Source organism: Schistocerca piceifrons, chromosome 8 (genome assembly GCF_021461385.2).
Source record: "Schistocerca piceifrons isolate TAMUIC-IGC-003096 chromosome 8, iqSchPice1.1, whole genome shotgun sequence".
Taxonomy (NCBI): domain Eukaryota; kingdom Metazoa; phylum Arthropoda; class Insecta; order Orthoptera; family Acrididae; genus Schistocerca; species Schistocerca piceifrons.
In genome coordinates, this window is record NC_060145.1 from 288837350 (window position 1) to 288847167 (window position 9818).

At 44.0% G+C, this 9818-nt stretch overlaps 1 non-coding gene across 1 annotated transcript; it reads right to left on the bottom strand.

Annotated features, from left to right (window-relative positions):
• Positions 1-1135: 1135 nt before the first annotated feature.
• Positions 1136-1208, bottom strand: Trnag-acc. The gene has a single exon. It is a non-coding gene; the product is annotated as a tRNA-Gly (tRNA).
• Between the last annotated feature and the right edge of the window lie 8610 nt (positions 1209-9818).

The following is a 9818-nucleotide window of genomic DNA, read 5'->3' on the forward strand; positions in this document are numbered from 1 at the left end:
AAAGCTGCGTAGCTACACTCTAAGACAAAAAGAAAACTATGCACAACGATAAAGTTATCCATTTATTCGAATGGGACGGAAATCGGTAAATGTCATGTACATGTACAGACAAACAAATGACCACAATTTCAGAAAAATTGGATGATTTATTCAAGACAAAGCTTCATAGGTTGAGGAAGTCAATAATGCGCTGGCCCACCTCTGCCCCATCTGCGAGCAGTGACTCGGCTTAGTACTGATTGATAAATTAGTTGGATCTCCTACTAAGGGATATCGTCCCAAATTCTGTCCAACTGGCGCGTTAGTACATCAAAATCCTTAAGTGGTTGGAGGTTCCTGTCCATAGGGCTCCAAACATTCTTGATTGGGTAGGTATCCGCTAACCTTGCTGGTCAAGGTAGAGCTTGGCAGGCCCGAAGACAAGCAGTAGAATCTCTTGCCGTGTGGGGACGGGCATTATCTTGCTGAAATTTAATCTCACGGTGGCTTGCAGTAAACGGCAACAGAATGGGGCGTGGTATATCGTCGACGTACCGCTGTGCTGTTAGGATGCCGCAGATGACAATCAAATGCGTCCTGCTATGAAAATAAATAGCTGTCCAGACGATCCCTCCCGGTTGTTGGCCCGGTATTGTGGGCACAGCCAAGTTGGCATCGCGCTGCTGTGTGGAACGCATTAAGACACGTCTTCACTGCTATCGGAGCTCATTTAGAAGCAGGACTCATAACTGAAGACAATTCTTTTCCGGTCAATGAGATTAAAGGCCGAGGACGTGTCTGAAGAGGCACCAAACGGTGGTGGGATACCAAACTGAATGACGCGCGCCATGCCCGCCGACAACCAGAAGTGATAGTATGGCATGCCATTACATTTTATAGCAGGACCCCTTTGGTTGTCAGCCGTGGCACCCTTATACCACAGCGATTTGTTGACGATATTCTACGCCCAGTATTTTTTTTTTTGCTCTTAATAGCAAACCATCCAGGGCTTACATATCAGCAAGATCGGCATTTATTGGCCGGGATATCCCCTCCGGGGTTCGGCCGCCGTGTTGCAAGTCTTTTTAGTTAACACCACTTCGGCGACCTGCGTGTCAATGATAATGAAAACGGTGATGAAGGACACACAACACCCTGTCCCCTGCCGGGAATCGAACCCGGGCCCTCTTGCGTGGTGGGCAGTAACGCTACCGCTACGCTACGGAGGCTGACATCAGCAAGATAATGCCTGCGCACAAATTACGGGAATTTCTACCGCTTATCTTCATGCTTGTCAAACCCTACCTTCACTGGCAAGGTCGCCGGATCTCTCCCTAATTGAGAACGTTTGGAGCATTATGAGCAGGGGCCTCCAACCACCTCGGGATTTTGACGATCTAACGCGCCAATTTGACAGAATTTGGCTCGATATCCCTTATAAGGATTTTCAGTAACTCTGTAGATCAATGCCAAGCCGAATAACTCCTTGCATAAGGGTCAGAATTGGATCAGTGCATTATTATCTTGCTCAATATGTGAAGCTCTTTCTCTCGAATAAATCATCCAATTTTTCTGAAACTCTGATCATTTGTTTGTTTGGCTCTGAGCACTATGGGACTTAACATCTATGGTCATCAGTCCCCTAGAACTTAGAACTACTTAAACCTAACTAACCTAAGGACATCACACACATCCATGCCCGAGGCAGGATTCGAACCTGCGACTGTAGCAGTCGTGCGGCTCCGGACTAAGCGCCTAGAACCGCTACACCACCGCGGCCGGCTTTGTTTGTTTGTACATCTACATGATGTGTACCCATTTCCGTCCCATTCTGATAATTCCTTGGTGGCGTGTTGTCTTTCTGTGTTAGAGTGTACTAGACTTCAAAATAATACTATTTTGTGAATTTGATGTTACTTCCCTACACTGACGTTATAGCAGAATTTATACGTTTCTTAATCAAAGCATGCTGAGGGCAAAATAACAACAAATGGTTGTATGTTATTTACCACCGAAGAGTTTAAGTATTTTTCCACCGCTTTGCTGCTTTAAAATTGATTGATTCTACACACGACGAGACTTCAGGTTACGTCACCGCGAAACTTAAATATCTCTCTAACCTCACAGGTTGATTGAAACTCTCGCTCATGTTATTGTTCACCGACAAGGCCAGATATTTCTGTAGATTTTTAGAATTGCAGAAGGACACACGAGCAGTCCGTGACCGGCGGAAGAAAACGTATGAGAGAGCACAGAGAGGTCTCAACACGTACGTTATTCGGCGGGGAATAACGTGGGAACGTGTAAGGAGCGAACGATGTGTTCCGTGTTCCGGGAAATCTACGCTCCTGAGAACTCATTAGTAACTTTACGTCCTCTGGACGTTGATGATTCCCTTAACGAGATGAGCCACGCGACGGGAGAGAGGTTACTGCACCTGTGGTATTCTGCTATTTGAATAAGTCTCTGACAAGTATGTATACAACTTCAGCCGTTCTCCTCTCTCTCCCTCTCTCTCTCTCTCTCTCTCTCTCTCTCTCTCTCTCTCTATATATATATATATATATATATATATATATATATATATATATATATATATATTGTGTCATTGCACTTTCGCGAGAGAATCTGTGATATGTGCGGCTACAGTTCCAGGCTGGTAATGCTAGCGAATAACCGTTTTAAGAATTTATATCTTCTGTTTTTCGGAGAACTGCTTGACGATTTTATTGAATTACAAAGCTTCAACAAAAGATATTCTAGACAGCACAAGTTTGGAGGTACACTGCTGACGTTTCTAGATCAATTTTTCGCATTTTGTTCCCTATTAAGGTACAGGAATTCGACAAAATATGATGACCTAACAAGAACGATAATTTTCTGATGCAGAACTGCTAGTATCGGGCTAAGAGTCGACGTATATAAAATTCGGATTATAGTTAACGGCATTTTCTACCATAGCCCCTCCACCCTCTCCCCACTCTCAACCTATTTCTTTTCCTTCAGAGACACTGGAACCCTTAACTCTTATTCTAATAGACACCACAGTGTATCGTTAATATCTACGCCAATGTTGGACGTCGACGTGCAATAACCACTCTCAGACGGTAGGTGGTACAACTAGCAGTGGAGACTACATAAGGTCTGTCGGGAGGCCGCGCACAAAAGTCAGTCGTTGTCGCACTGCAGAAAAGGAGGAATTTATCTGACATCGAAAAGGGCATCATCATTGGCTTTCAGGCCAAGGGTGGAACTATTTCCAATACGGCAAACGTTTGTAAACTTTTCACGTCTCGCCGTGCACAACAAAATGGCACTGTCCAAAACCGACGCCGAGGCAACGGCAGTGCTCCACGGGCCATAGACGACGGGGCTGAACGGCGGTTGCGGACACCCATATTGGCGAACGGACTTGCAACTGTCAGCCGAGGTGCACCAAGGCGCTACCAACAGTATCTCCTCAACGACCGTCAGTGAACGTTAGTGCGTATGGGCCTCCGCAGTAGGCACCTGATTCGTGCATCCATGCTGACTTGTTCATCGACGATGATGGATGGAGATTGCACGCCAGTACAGTAACTGGACGTTCACTGAGTGTAACAGGTGGCCTCTTCATATGAATCACATTTTATGCTTCATTGAACATATACCCGTTGGCGTACACGGCGTGAAACATTTGGAAGCAACCAGCAGGGAGTGTTACGGTCTGGGGAATGTTTTCAGTGGCATTCACTGAGTGACTTCGTTTTTCTGCGTCTTTCTGAAAGTCACAATGGAACATCACTAGTACTTATCTATTGTTGAGGATCATGTCCATCCATACATGCAGTTTGTGTTTCCGCAGTACGATAGCATCTACCAGTAAGTGCAGCGTGTCACACAGTTCGCAGTGCTCGTGCGTGGTTCGAGGAGCAGTAGGATGAGTTCACTGTACTCCCCCGGTCACGAAACTCTCCTAATTAAAACCCATTCGAGAATCTGTGGTATCACCTCGATCGGGCTGTTCTCGCCATCTAACGGCGCTGGAGTCGGCCTACTTCCGCATCCCTGACTGTGCCCTCCAGAATCTCATTGATTCTCTTCTTGTACGTCCCGAAGCGGTCCGCGCTGAAAAATATTGGTTTTTCACACTAATGTGACTGCACAGTGTACAAATTGAGGAAACTAAAAAACTAGCGTAATTTCACCTCCACGCTCATTGAACCATCATTGTACACACTGCTGGAAGGCAACAGGTAACAAGCAGCAATTGGGCAGGAAATGTACAATATGCTGGAATATGCAAATGATTGGCATTTCAGTGCAACTGCACAGAGTAGATAGGACTGAAGCTGACTACCTTCTGTTCATGAGGAAAGATTAAGCAGCAGGTTTCTCATTCAGAAATCGTATTTAGATGAGGTGAAACATCAACCAGCTCGTGTCAGAATTCGATAGCAACGGAATCGTGACATATGTACAAGGGGGTTTATCACTCCACGATATTTTTCATCGTGTTCATCGGTTCCCACAACAGATATGCGTATATGGTATGCATGAGTTCTGGAGGGCCCTACTCAATGCCATGAAGGATATCAGCAGCATTTATAGTGCGTCAAGATTGCATCTCTCTACTTCGAAAATAAGCTGACATTACTCCCAATACAGAAATTATTTTTATTCAGCTAGATCAATCGTATCAGCAGTCTAATGTGCAAATAATCTCACTTTCGTTTGTTTCATAAAAATCCAAGCTCAGTGTTGTACGGATATGTATCTATTACAGTCTTTTGTTAGTACTCCTCCGATCTCTCTCCATCCTCTACCTTCCCTCTCTTTCTTTCTGTCCCCTCCACCCATCCATGCCCTTCTTCCCTTATCTGTCTATTCCCACCTACCCCTGTCTCTGTCCATCTCTCACTCCCCACTGTCCCTATCCATCTCCTCCTCTTCCTTCTCACTATCATCACCAGCACTAACACACTATAAATCTCCTCCTGCACCTCACTCTGTCGACCTCCTCCTCCCCCTCCACTCTCAAACTGGTTCATCCTTCTGCTCTGTCTCTCTATCTCTTCTGCCCCCCAACCTCTGTCCAGTTCCTGCTGCCCCTCTCTCTCTCCATCTCCTTATCCTCCCATCCCACATCCAATTCCTCCTACCCGTATCTCTGTCCATCTCCTACTCCCCCTCCCACCCTCTGTCCATTTCCTCCTGCCACTCTCTCTGTTCATCTCATACTTCCCCCACACTCTGTGCAGTCCCTCCTGCCCTTCTCTCCGTCGATTTCTTCCTCCCCCACTCTTGGTCTAGCCCTTCCTTCCCTGAGCTCTCTGTGTCTCCTTCTCCCTCATTCTCTGTCCATTTCCTCCTGCTGCTCTCTCCGGCCATTCCTTCTCACCCCACCCTTAGTCCAGTTCCTCCGTCCCCTTTCTCTGTTCATCTCATCCTACCTCATCCTACCCCCCCCCCCCCCCTGTCCACCCTCCAGCCATTTCCTTCTGCCCCTCACTCTCTGACCATCTCCTCCTCCACCCACCCACTGTCCAGTTCCTCTTGCCCTTCTCTGCCCATCTCATCCTCCACCCCCCTCACCCTCTGTCCAGTTCTTCCTGCTCCTCTCTGTGTCCATCTCCTCCTCCCCTCAACTTCTGTCCAGTTCCTTTTGCCACTCTCTCTGTCCATCTCCTGCTCCCCACACATTCTGTCCAGTTTCTGATGCCCTTATTTCTGATCTCTTCCTCCCCCACTCTCTGTCCATCTCCTCCTCCCCTGAGTTCTCTCCATCTCCTTCTCTCCCACCCTCCTGCCCCTCTCTCTGTTCATCTCCTCCTCTCCGCCATCTTCTGTCCAGTTCCTCCTGCCTCTCTGTCTGTCCCTCCTCCTCCACTGTCTGTCCATCTCCTCCTCTGCCGACCCCCTGTCCAGTTCCTACTGCCTCTCTCTCAGTCCATCTCCTCCCCCCACCCTCTGTCCATTGCCTCCCGTCCCTCTCTCTGTCGCTCTCCTCCTCCCCCACTCTCTGCCCATCTCCTCCTCCCCCCATTCTCTGTCCATCCCCTGCTCCCCCTCTCTCTGTCCATATCCAACTTATCTCTATTTGTGTCTATGTCCCACTTCCCCCTTTCTGTTCTGTCTCACCATCTTCTCCTCTTCCACCCTTCTCTGTCTATTGCCCCAGCTCCAATAGGAGACTGGGCGTTATTAAATCTCCCCCCCCCCCCCCCCTTCCAAGTCAGTATTTGTTTCCAGATAATTAGTAACGGATGTACCAAGTTTGTCTCGAATAGATCCAGGCAGTTAGGAGAAGCTTTTTACCATAAATTTCACTTGTCATCTATACTGAACATATTCTGCACATATTTTATCTCTATGTATAGCGAATGTCGCCCTGGAGTTTCGTTTTCACGCAACTTCTGGTACTACTCATTAAAACCATGTTAAACTTACGTTGAATCGTTAAAACGAATATTTGAACTGTGCCATCATTCTCTATAACGATTAGCTGGTAGCACGGCGATCATTTTTGTAGCTTCTCTCGTCGCAGTACTATAAAAATGTGTGCCAAAACTGGTGCGCTCATCGACAACTCGAGTGGCGCTACGTCACGTTTTCTGACCAGTCCCGCTTCTGTGTACAGCAGTAGTTATAACGTATCCAAGGAGGACAATTGTCACATTGAATTAGTCCTCGCCATATGGACCAAGCTGTTGGTGTGATAGTGTGAGATACCAGTTGATACTCGACATGTTCACACTGCTTCGCATAGCTAGTACTTTGGGCAGCAAGCGCTACATTTCTGTTAAGATCGGTGGCTGTACCCTGTTGTCGAAATTTCCAAGTCATTATCTTTCAACAAGATAATGCAAAACCGCCTATAATCTATGTTGTTTTGACCTACTTTGGGGTATTTCGTGTTCACTTGTTGGTCAGGACGTTCTTCAAGTCACTCACCCACTAAAAACATCTTCTCGGCGTGCCACCACTGGCTAACCATTATGGTAAATGCAATCTTCATAGAATAGAAGCGGAAAGGGGTGACCTACCCACATCTGTCATCCAAGCTTTGGTCCTTACGTCATCATGTCACAAGAAAAGACACAACGTAGACCAGATTTCTTATACATAAATAAGAAGTTTATTATACATGAGCATGTGCTCTAAAATGGATACCTTAAGAGGTATGAGTACTTGTTCATCTTCGATACTATAAAACAGATCTCTTACATTGCAAAGTCTTTGCCTTCCATATTCTGGAAAGAGGAAATATTAAGCAAAACAAGAAAAAATGTTTAATAAACTCGTGGCCTGAAATGCATGTCTTAAGAGCTATGAGCACTTGTTCACCTGCGGTGATGTGAAGCGCATCTCTTCTACTGAACAAGTATTCATAGTTGTTAAGATAAGCATTTTAGAGCCCATGTTTCCTTGACGTTCTTTCTAGTATTAGAGAAGGGCGGTGCAGTTACTGGAGAACATCGAGAAAAGGAATGAGTGACGACCTTGTAGATGAAAATATCTCGGTACTGGTATGCTAGGAAGGTCCCTCTTAAATGGACACAATCGATTTCCTTCTCCGTCTTTGCTTAGACCGAGTTTCTGCTCCACTGCTATCGACCCCGTCATCAGTGGTACGTTAAATCATAATCATCCTCCCTTCCGTCATTCGTTTGAAGGCATTTTGTAAAATTCACTGGGAACCTAAATCTGGATGGGCGGACGTCGATTTGCACCCCGCTCTACTCCGCAGCGCCACCTTACCTGCACGCCAGAACTATCGACAAGTTTCTGGAGACGACAAGAACCTGAGCTCAGACTGTGTATAGCGTAGCTAGAGAACAGTCTTATTGTACGTTTTATTTGTTGTGCGAATGGAAAATTTCGCTATACATGACGAGCTTTCACGAAACTTGAAAGAAATGACAGTACCATCAGATCTTCAGCAGCTAATTACATCATTCTTCTTCTTTCCTGTGACCCGACTTCGCGGTACGTTAGATCAAACACTATTTAATGTTCTGTTCGTTTTTATAGGCCCCATATTGTTTCATCCTTTCTAAACTTGCTTTCCTTTCTTCTTCAGAGATTTGGGTCGTTCGTTTGATTTTAATTTTGACTTAGAACCTCTATTTCATTTTTTCCCTTTTTTCTTTGCAGTCTTATCCCCCTGTGACCATATTTTCTTTGATTTGGAGCCGTTTCAAGTGGGGACGTATGCGGAGCAGCAATACTTCGAAGAAAACCTTTTATTGTTCAAAGTTTTTAGGATGATGTTAATGAATTTGGCACAGTTGTTAAGAAACTTTATATGCATACACAAATAAGTTTTCGTACTTTTTGACGTAATACGTTTTTAATTATAAACAACTGAAATTTTTTCAACAAAGGGAGAAAAATGTTGCTTTTCTGAAAAATCTGTCATAACGAAGGTAATACATTTTTGTACAGCGTTTGATATACGATTAAAAGAAATATCTATGGAACAGAATTTTGATGCTTTCTTTCACTGGATTTTTACAGCTCTCCAAATGTCTGTGGAAGAAAATGCACCAAATTTTAGGTCGTTTATCTTATATAAATACCATACGCTGTATTAAATGAAAATTCCTTCCATAGAATGTTTCACTGTAGTACTGACTAGCTGCTTGCCAAATTTAAGTACTGTCACGTCAGTGGTATGTGATGAAAACATACATAAAGTTTCCAGAATCTAAATTACTAGAAACCTGAATCAAAGATTTGACAGTATTTATGTTAGGCCTTACTTTATCAGGGTGACCCAGTGCAACCACACTTACTACTCTTCATCTTCAAGCAGACCTTCCTTTGCTTGTCTTCTTGGGTTAACCTCAGTTTCGAACTGAGTAGTGGTAATGTCAGCTACACTAATTCTTCTCTTATCGATTTCCTTCAATGTCAACATTGTGAAAGCTACTGGATGGAATCCTATCTTCTGTAGACTTTGTAGTCTGACAAGATTACCACAGTTAAAAACTAAACAAGCATCATATGCTGCAGTTTCGACAACTGTTGTGGAAACAAATATTGTCTTAGGGCATCGTTTCCATATTAGACAGTTGTAATTTTTGTTAAAATTTTATGTTTTTCGATGTGTACATTTTTGTAGAAGTTCTAGGTCTGCTAAATATCTAAATTTTTGTTTTGTTTTATTTAATACAGCCTCAATCAAATTGTGTTTATGTGAATAGTTGGTATCATCATGCCCAGTTTTCTCGACTTTTCACCATGGGATGCACAGGTTTGACATCAGTAAATAGTTTTTGAAAATAAATAGACCACACAGCTCTCTGCATTTTATTCACATTTTTGCCTATGTTTATTATGGACCTGCCATAGTACACATGTACAGAATGGATTTCTTTGTTCATGAGCCTGCTAGCACCACCTACAGGTTTTTCATTTTCAAGTTTAACTTTTAGTTCAGGTTTTAATTTTGAAAGTTTTCCTCCCTTTATTTTCCAGAACAGTTCTGAATGCACTGGTGACATCATCACCTAGGAATTGTGTATATCTAACACCATATTTTTCCATACTTCGATGAAACGTAAGCTACATTCCTAAAAGTTCGATTCCACCACCAGATCTAAAATAATTTCAACTGCACATTTTCTTGTGTTCAACTTGCCAATTAATGCCTTATCAGATTTCCTTCTGAGCGTACAGCTACTACAATATTTACTCATTACCTGAATGTTCATAATTTTTCCAGTATCAATACTAATGATGAAAGACGCTACATACAGCGATGTAAGGCCACGCTTCATCCATGTTCCGTCATATGGGACATACAAATCCACGTCTTGTGTTATATGCTTCTGCCTTTACGTCGCTATTTATCT